The sequence below is a fragment of the Netta rufina genome (assembly GCF_964035555.1).
Source record: "Netta rufina genome assembly, chromosome: 19".
NCBI classification, from domain to species: Eukaryota; Metazoa; Chordata; class Aves; order Anseriformes; family Anatidae; genus Netta; species Netta rufina.
In genome coordinates, this window is record NC_140143.1 from 12,948,522 (window position 1) to 12,958,927 (window position 10,406).

Sequence of the window (10,406 nt, forward strand, 5' to 3'; positions counted from 1 at the left end):
ACCCATGTACAGCACCTTGGACTTGTTGAACCTCATGCGGTCCACAGGCACCCGCTTCTCTGGCCTGTCCAGGTCCTGTTGAATGGCATCTCTTCCTTCTTTGGTATCAGCTGCACCACTCAGCTTCATGTTGAAGAGAAAAGGGATCTGGGAGTGTTGATTGATGCTCAGCTGAACATGAGCCAGCAGTGTGTTCAGGTGGCCAAGAAAGCCAATGGCATCCTGGCTTGTATCAGGAATAGTGTAGTCAGCAGAACCAGGGAGGTGATCATCCCCCTGTACTCAGCTTTGGTGAGGCCTCACCTCAAGTACTGTGTTCAGTTTTGGGCCCCTCACTACAAGAAAGACATCGAGGCCCTGGAGCATGTCCAGAGAAGGGCAACAAAACTGGTGAGGGGTCTGGAGCACAAGTCTTATGAGGAGCAGCTGAAGGGCTGGGATTATTTAGTCTGGAGAAGAGGAGGCTCAGGGGAGACCTCATTGCACTCTACAACTTCCTGAAGGGAGGTTGTGATGAGGAGGGAGTCGGCCTCTGTTCTCAGATAACTAATGATAGGACTCGAGAAAATGGCCACAAGTTGCACCTGGGGAGATTTAGATCAGATATCAGGAAAGCTTTTTCTCTCAAAGAGTGATCAAGTACTGCTATGGCATGCCCAGGGAGGTGATGTAATTACTGTCCCTCACAGTGTTCAAGAAGTGCCTGGACAAGGTGCTACAAGATATGATTTAGTAGCTTAGTGGGTAGTACTGGTGATAGGAGGATGGCTGGACTAGATGATCTTGTAGGTCCTTTCCAACCTTGTGTTTCTATGACTCTATGATTCTATTTTGTCTGCAAACTTGCTGAGGTTGGACTCAATCCCATCATCTATGTCATTGATGAAGACATTGAAAAGCACCAGTCCCAAGACAGAACCTCCAGGGACACTGCTTGTCACCAGCCTCCACCTGGACATAGAACCATTGACTACTACTCTTTGGGTGCAGCCATTGAGCAAATACCTTATCCACTGGATGGTCTACCCTTCAAATACATATTTTTCCAATTTAGAGATTAGGATGTTATGTGGGACTGTCAAAAGCCTTACAGAAGTCCAAGTAGATGACATCAGTCAGTCTTCCCTTATCAACATATACAGTCACTCCATCATAGAAGGCAACCAGACTGGAAAGAATGTCGGTTAGGCTTTTGTACCATGAAATACTGTGGTCATTTTATTTCAGATCATTTGACCCAGTTAAGTGTCATGGGTGTGACTTCTAAGTAAAATTCAGAGGCACAGATAAATAGAGCTACAGCTGTGTTGTTTACCTAGAGTACAGCAGAAGTTAATGAGAGAAACAGGCACATCAATGATGCAATTCATGTAATCCTAAAGTTTACATCAGATAAACCACAGGCTACAGGCACCTATTTCTTCCCATTGATTAAGAAGGGCATTAAGTGAGGTAAAGAGTGATGCAGCTCCTCCAGCCAGTCTGGTCCAGGACCTCTCCTGTCCCACCACTGGGATCCAGCCCAGTGCCTGAGGTCACAGGGACTCTGCCGAGGCTTGGGGACATGGATGCAACTTTTCCTTTTGCAGGTTCAACTGATAGCAAAGCTGAGCACATATCCCAGAAACACAGAGACAAGATGTTGATATAACTGGTCCCACAGGCTGCCCCAGCCAAGGGCTGCCTTCAGCAGCACTTACATACAGGACTCATGTAAAACAGACACAGACAGCAGAAACCCCTTCCTCCTTTCTGACCAGTAGAGATAGAAGTTCCCTAGTGAAGGCACAGACACACAGCACTTTACATGTTTCCAAGCACACATGTATTTGTGGATGCTCCAAATACCTGGCATTGTCCTTCTGTCTGTCCAGCATCACTACCCAGATCCTGGGCCTGCCTCGCAACACACACACACAGTTGTGGAGAGAGAGAGTGAATACACAGAGAGAAAGTTACAAAAAGATTTAATGAGTAAAATTAGTAAAAAGATAGGACAAACTGGGGTGATCAGGCACAGGGCTCAGCCAACCAAGCATTATGACAGGCCCATTTTTACATGTGACTAGCCCTTTATACTTTTTCTACCTATCTCTTTGTTCCCCCTTCCCCTGCATACACGATGAGTTTTCAGAGCTCGCCGGTTTCTGCAACCTCCCAGTACGGGGCCACATATCTTGGTTCACAATCTTACCAGGTTCAACTTTCATGGAAGTAGCACCTATAACTTGTTAGGAGTTAAAATTAGTAAATAATTAGTGTGACTGGGAGGACTGCTTCTTGTAATTGTCTCCCACTTTGGAAGTCTCCAGACAGATAACCCTGCTGGAATAAACTTTCCTACATACTCATATGCTTTCATAAGTTAGTGCGATAAACAAACTGTGATTTGTTTACCATCACCATCTCCTTTCTTATTATCCCTTATTGCCAAGGAATGAGGTCCTTGTCAAGGTACACTTAAAAGAACAGACACTCTCCTTCTACATTACCGTACAAAGGGAATATGGGAAGTTAGCTCTAGGTGGGCTGTCTCCAGGGCAAATGTCTAAAATAAGGCAAAAGTCTCCTAACTGCTAAGACTTTGCAGTCTCAGAATTCTTTTAAACTCTTTCTTACTTTAGGGGCATTTTTGTATAGAAATGTCAATTTTATTCACTAACTTTATTTTGTTTATGTGACATGGTTCTGGTAGCGAGGAGCTGCAGGAGTGGCCTCTTTGAGGAGTCCAGAAGCTACCCCATGTTAGATAAGGGCCAGTTCCAGCCAAATCCAAAGGGATCCACCACTGGCCAGAGCTGAGCCAATAAGCAACGTTAGTTGCACCTCTGTGAGTTCATATTTCAGAAAATAAACAAACAAAAAAAAAAAACAACACAAAAACAAACAACAAAATTTTTTTAAAAAAAGAACAACAAAACAAAACAAACTTGACCTGCTGGCCATGATACTTTTGATGCAGCCCAGGGTACAGTTGGCTTTCTGGGATACAACTGCACATTGCTAGCTCATGTTGAGCTTCTCATCGACCCGCACCTCCAGGTCCTTCTCCTCAGGGCTGCTTTCAATCCATTCTCCACCCAGCCTGCATTTGTGCTGGGATTGCCCTGACCCAGGTGCAGGACCCCCTTGGGTTTGGCCTTGTTGAACTTCATCAAGTTCGCACAGGCCCACCTGTCCTCAAGCCTGTCATTCTGGATGACATTCCTTCCCTTCTATTTGCTGACTGCACAATACAGCTCGGTGACATTGGCAAACTTGCTGAGGATGCACATGATCCCACTGTCCATGTCACCTACACAAATGTTAAACATTTCCAGTCCCAACACTGACCTCTGAGGAACACCACTCATTACTGATCTCCACTGGACACTGAGCCATTGACCGCAAATCGCTGAGTGAGCTCATCCAGCCAGTTCCTTACCCACTGAGAGGTCCATCCATCAAATCCATGTCTCTCTAATATAGAGACAAGGATGTCATGCGGAGCAGAGTCAAATGCCTTGCACAAGCCCAGGTGGATGATGTTGGTTGCTCTTCCAGAAAGGTCCACCAATGCTTTAACCCCCTACTAGATGTCCAGCAGATTTGTCAAGCATGATCTGCCCTTTGTGAAGCCGTGTTGGCTGTCACCAGTCATCTCCTTATTTTCCATGTGCCTGAGCCTAATTCACAGGAGAATCTGCTCCATGACCTTGCTGGGCACAGAGGTGAGACTGGCCAGCCTGTAGTTCCTCATTTTTATCCTCACTTATGAACTAGTATTATTATGAATAATACTAAGTTAGTATTATTAAGGAGTTTAAATAGAATAAAATATTGCTAAGTGAGGCACATAGATAATACCTTTTTATAAACTCATCTCTCAATATATTTTTTTATATCATCATATTTTTATATGCATTACACCTTGGGTATAGACAGTGAGGCAGATATGGAGAATCATAGAATCATAGAATGGTTTGGGTTAGAAAGGACCTTAAAGATCATCTAGTTCCAATCCCTTTTATGAGGACACCTTCCACAGGACCAGGTTGCTCAAAGTCCATTTAACCTGGCCTTAAACACTTCCAGGGATGGGGCATCCATAACTTCTCTGGGCAACCTGTTCTATTGCCTCACCACAATCACCATGAAGAATAAATTTATTCTTAATATCTAATCTAAATCTATCCTCTTTCAGTTTAAAGCCTCTTGTACTATTACTACACTCTCTAATAGTCTCTCTTCTGCTTTTGCTTTCTTGTAGGCCCCTATATGTACTGGAGAAATTAAATAGAAAATATGAAATATGTGATTTCCCTGGGGGTTGGTTGTGGGGAGTTCATAAATATCAATGGAGAATCCTTGTTCTCATTACCAAAAAACAAAAAACAAAAAACAAAAAAAAAAGCAACAAAAAAAAAAACAGCACTGGATTAGTAGAAATTGTGACCTATTTAAAGGGTCAACTAATCCTTCTTTCCCTCCAGACAGGATAAACTAAAGCTACATTGCTTTTTCACAGATGTTTCATTAATCTGTTCTTTAAAGCCTCCAAAGACAGGCATTCTAAAATTTCTGTGGCAATTTATCCTTGATACTTAACTATTCTTAGCAGAAATTTCTTGCCCTGTAAATCTCCTTAGTAATTCTAGTACATTGTCTACTACAAGAGAAATGGAGAACAGTTTAGTTCTATCCCCTAGGCAGTACATTTTAGGTATTTGAAAATAGTTCAGATATAGCTTTCTTCCGCTTTGTAGTTTAAAATATATCTTTCAAATATTCTTGAATATTTGAATTCTTTCAAATAATTCTTTCAAAATTTCTTTATAGTTCACAGGTGTTTCTTTAGCCTTTGTCTCACTCCTTTCAATTGTGCTTCTTCCACATTTTTAAAGTCTAGTATCCAAAATCAATGAAGAATTTCTGCTAATAACTGGGAAGTGCAAAATGGAACAGAAGGATTACTCACCTTATTTTAATGGTAAATCCACTCGTTTTCACAGCATAGTAGCATAATGTTGATACATGTTTAGCTGTGATGTCCTGATCCTTTTCTAGAGAAATTGTCAAGTTATCTTGTTTCTGTGGAGCTGAGAAGAGTTTGGCTATTGCTCAGACACTAAGACAAGAACAACTGAGAACACAGCAAATGATCATTTGAGGGAACAGGGTCCTGCTGAGGAGGAAGAAAATTAAACATAAAGTGAATGTTTGACTTCACAGTTAAGAAATAGTCATTCAACCCAAAATAAAAACCCAGATCTCCAACAGAAAATAGCTGGAGGTGCAGTCACTACTTCTGACTAATTGTGAAATGCTTCTCTGAGTGAAGTTTCTCATGCTTGTTTATTGTGGACAGAGCAACTGAACCAGAAATATGAGAAAAGGTTAATCTACCCACCAAATGATGACTACATATTTCCTTGCACTAAGATTTTCCTTTCACATTTGGTGATTCTCACTGATAGGAAGAGGTAGATTAGTGCAGCTGGTGTTGACCTAGCCACTATGATTAAGGATAACAAAAAATTTTTTTATAAAAATATTAATGGCAAGAGGAGGGACAAGGAGAATCTCCATCCTTTAGTGGACACGGGGTAGAATATGACTACTAAGGACAAGGAAAAGACTGACTTTCTTAATGTCTTATTTACATCTGTCTTTACTAGCCAGACCACTTATCCTCAGAGTACTCTGCCTTCAGACCTGGAAGCCTGGGATGGGGAGCAGAAGAAACCCCACAGAGTTCAGGTGGAAACAGTTCACAGAATCACAGAATCACAGAATCACAGCAGCACAGAATGGGTGGTGTTGGAAAGGACCTCTGAAGATCATCTAGTCCAACCCCCACCCGCAGAGCAGGATCACCTAGAACACCTTGCACAGGATGGCATCCAGGCAGGTTTTGAATATCTTCAGAGAAGGGGACTGTACATTCTCTTTGGGCAATCTGTTGTAGTGCTCTGTCACTGTCTCAGTAAAGTAGTGCCCTCTCATATTTAGCCAGAACCTCCCGTGCTTAAGTTTGTGCCTGTTGCCTCTTGTCCTGTTGCTGGGTATGACTGAAAAGAGACTGGCTTCATCCTCTAAACACCCTCCTTTCAGGTATTTATATATACATTAATGAGATCTCCCCTCGGTCTCCTCTTCTCCAGGCTAAACAGGCCCAGTTCTCTCAGCCTGTACTTGTGTGACAGGTGCTCCAGTCCTCTAATCATCCTAGGAGCCCTCCTCCGAACTCACTCCAGTAGTTCTATGTCCCTCTTGCATTGGGGAGCCTAGAATTGGACACAATGCTCCATGCATGGCCTCACCAGGGCCGAGCAGAGAAAGATGATCACCTCCTTTGAGCTGCTAGCAGCACTCAAATGCAACCCAACATCTGTTTGGCCTTTTTGGCCACAAGGGCACATTGCTGCCCTCCTGGTCAGCCTGCTGTCCACCAGGACTGCCAGGTCCCACTCTGCAGAGCTGCTGTCCAGCAGGTCACCCCCAAGCCTATAGTTGTGCTTGGGTTTATTCCTCCCTAGGTGCAGGACCCTGCACTTGCCCTTGTTGAACCTCTCAGACCAATTCTCCAGCCTGTCAAGGTCTCTCTGAATGGCAGCACAGCCCTCTGGGATACCAGCTACTCCTCCAGGCCTTGTGTCATCAGCAAACTTGCTGAGGGTGCACTCTATTCCATTGTCCAAGTCCTAATGATTTTATCATTCTATGATTCTATGATCCTTCTATGATTCTAACTGGTGTTGTTGTAGCAGTAAGTACACTTTGGTTTCATGCTTTAGGTATTAATGCAAACAAGGCATTTTCATAGAATCATGGAATCATAGAATCATTAAAGTTGGAAAAGACCTCCAAGATCATCTGGTCCAACCAACACCCTACCAACCAGTATCACCCACTAAACCAGGTCCCTAAGTAACAGGTCCAACCTTACCTTAAACACCCCCAGGGATAATGACTTCACCACCCTCCTGGGCAACCCATTCCAAAGCCTGGCTACTGTTTATGAGAATAAATGTCTCCTAATTTCCAACCTAAACATCCCCTGGAGCAACTTGAGGCCATTCGCTCTACTTTTTGTCAGTACCTGATGAACAGCAGGTGTTTTTTTATGATCTCTGAGTGCTGATGACATAAGGAAGGCCAGAGAAAGGTTTGTGAGACAAAATTTAAGCTCTTAGATGTGAAACTTAAGAACCTTGCATTATCTTTCTTTACAGTCTGATTAATCTCATGGGGTAAGAGAAAGAAGAGGTTAGCACTGAGCATGAACTGGAAAAATATGGTAGAAAGAGAAGCCCAATGACTAGGAGTGAAAGAACTTTGGGGATCTATGGAATTTACACTTTTAAGATGACTAATGTACATGCACATATTGGATATGTTGAGTAACCACCTCACACAGCAGAGTGGACAAGGGAACCCAATATTTTGTGGCCGCTAGAAAAACTTCTCAAAACTTGGACTTTGCACAACACATGCGAAAGAAGAACACATGCTAATAATCCAGGAAACATCTGTATGTCTGTTTGTGAATCCAAAGTGCTTATCTATCTTGAATGCTACATGCAGCTCTGGCCTCTCCATCTTAAAAAATTAAAATAATAAAATAAAATAAAATAAAATAAAATAATAAAATAAAATAAAATAAAATAAAATAAAATAAAATAAAATAAAATAAAATAAAATAAAATAAAATAAAATAAAATAAAATAAAATAAAACAAAATAAATAAAATAAAAAAGTCCTTGTCTTTTTTTTTAATATTCAAGGATAACCTCCTCCAAACTCAGGAGAGATGCATCCCAACAAAGAGGGACTGGAATTAGATGGTCTTTAAGGTCCCCTCCAACACAAGTCATACTACGATTCTATGGTTCTATGACAGGCAGGAGAGATGAGAAGGAGCTTTCGCCCTCTAGGTCAATGGATGAACATGGAGCTCCTGACCAAACTCAAGCAGAAAAAGGATGCCTACATAGGGTGGAAGAAAGCAGAGATATCGTGGGTGGGATACAGAGATATCGCCTGGGCAGCCAGGAATTAGGTTAGGAAAGCCAAAACCCTTTTAGAACTAAATTTGGCTAGAGACATCAGGGGCAAGAAGAAAGGCTTCTATAGGTATGTCAGCGATAAAAGGAAGGCTAGAGAAACTGTGGGCCCTCTCTGGAAGGAAATGGAAGATCTGGTCACCCAGGATATGGAGAAGGCTGAGGTACTCCATGAACTTTTTGCCTCAGTCTTCACCAACAGGAGCTCCAGCCACATAGCCCAGGGCGCAGAAGGCAAAGTCAGGGACTGGAAGAATGCTGAACTGCCCGCTGTAGGAGAAGATCAGATTTGAGACCAACTAAGGAACCTAAAGGTGCACAAGTCCATGGGATCTGATGAGATGCATCCACGGGTCCTGAGTGAACTAGTGGATGTAGCTACTAAGCTACAATCCATCAGATTTGAGAAGTTGTGTCAGTCCAGTGGAGTTCCCACTGACTGGAATAAGGGAAACATAACCCACATTTTTAAAAAGTGTAAAAAGGAAGACCCAGGGAATTATAGGCCGGACAGTCTCACCTCTGTGCCCAGCAAGATCATGGAGCACCACTCAACCAGGGTGTGGTCACTGCAGCCCAGACTGACTCCAGTCTTAACCTCTTTAATGAGTTCGTCTGCATTGGTGGGCACCAGGCCCAGTAACGTTGCTCCTCTGATTGGATTGTCTGATACCTTGACTGGGAAGTTACCCTTGAATCCAGGAGTCTCTTGAATTGCTTACAGCCTGCTATGTAGCTTTCCCAGCAGGCACCCAGGAGGTTGAAATCCCCCATTGTGATGAAAGCCTGTGAGCATGACACTCCTTGTAGCTAAAGCAAGATGGCCTTACAAGCAGGCTCCTCTTGATCAGGTGGCCTGTAGTAGAACACAACCGCAAGGCATGTAGTAGACCACACCCTCTTCTCTCTTTTCTGTGCTGCATGCATTGGTGTAGAGGCACTTCAGCTGGGCTATCGGTTACGCAACCTTTTCAGAGGAACGCTTCCTAATTGGTTTAAGACAGCTCCCTACAAGACATTATAGTAATAAGATAGCTCCCTTCAGATGCTTGTACAGCGCTGCTCCTCCCCTATCACGTCGGGGTTACCGTTGAAGGGATACAAGACGTGGACTCCTGATGGCTCTTGAAAAGGAGACATTTATTGCCCTTTTTTACTGCTACATGCGCTTTCCCTGGAGCCCCAAGTGCTGTCTACACGCCCGAATCTGTCATACAATTTTAGTTAGAGACCCTCAGACACGCTCCTCGAGCCAGCCAGCAATTGGCCACTGCCCAAAGCTCATCCTTAACACTGTAACCAATTAACTTTATCTCAATCTTGCTCAAGTTTTTGTTTCTACTGCTTGTTTCCTCATTATCTCTAATTCAGGGATGTGTGAAACAGCGCAGAGCCACCTGTGAATTCCTTTCCCACGGGAATCAAATACAAGGTGACAGGAAATAGCAGCCAAGCTGTTAATTTTAGCTTGTACTGTGCATGCAGTTGGGGTTGTGTTTCCTTTTTTTTTTTTTTTTTTTTTTTTTTTTTGACTATACACAGGGAATATAAATACAGTAAGATTTTGCATTATTTTTATGCCTGCTTTGCAATATATTCAGTGGCACGTGTACAGCTGAAAAGCAAAATATGTCTCTCAAATTGGGGCTCTAATGCCATATGTTTGTTTGTTTGTTTGTTTGTTTCCCTTTTCTCCTCTGTCTCCCATATCTCCCTCATTCCCCAACCTTTTGTTCCTGTAAGGCCCCATCAGTCCTAGCACTGGCAGACTATTCTGATAAATTGTTGCAGGTTCCCCAGGCTTTGATCTGCCAATTTATATTGGGAATCACTTCTTAAAACAGTGATGGGGACATTTTCCTCACACTGGTGCAATGTATCTTCTCATATGCACTAAATCCAGATGAGTGGAAGTTCCATGGATCAATGAGTGACAATGGCAGTGAATCATTTAGTGACTTACTTAATCATGTGAGTACCTTTAAGGGTGGTGAGGCACTGGAACAGCTTTCCAAGAGACATTGTGGATGCCCTGTCTCTGGAAGTGTTTAAAGCCAGGTTAGATGGGATTTTGAGCACCCTGGTGTAGTGGAAGATGTATCTGCCCATGGCGGGGGGGGGGGCTTGAAATTTGACGACCTTTATGGTCCCTTCCAGCACGAACCATTCTGTGATTCTATGATTCTTCATTGGCCCTTGTTGAAGCTGTGCTGGCAGTCTCACAGCACCTCCCTGTCCTGCGTGTGCTTTAACATTGCTTCCAGAATCATTAAGTGACCCATTAAGTGAATCATTAAGTGAAACATTGGTATATGGAAGCAGTCTCTTGCTTTACTCCACCCATAATAGTAGCAGAAAGCA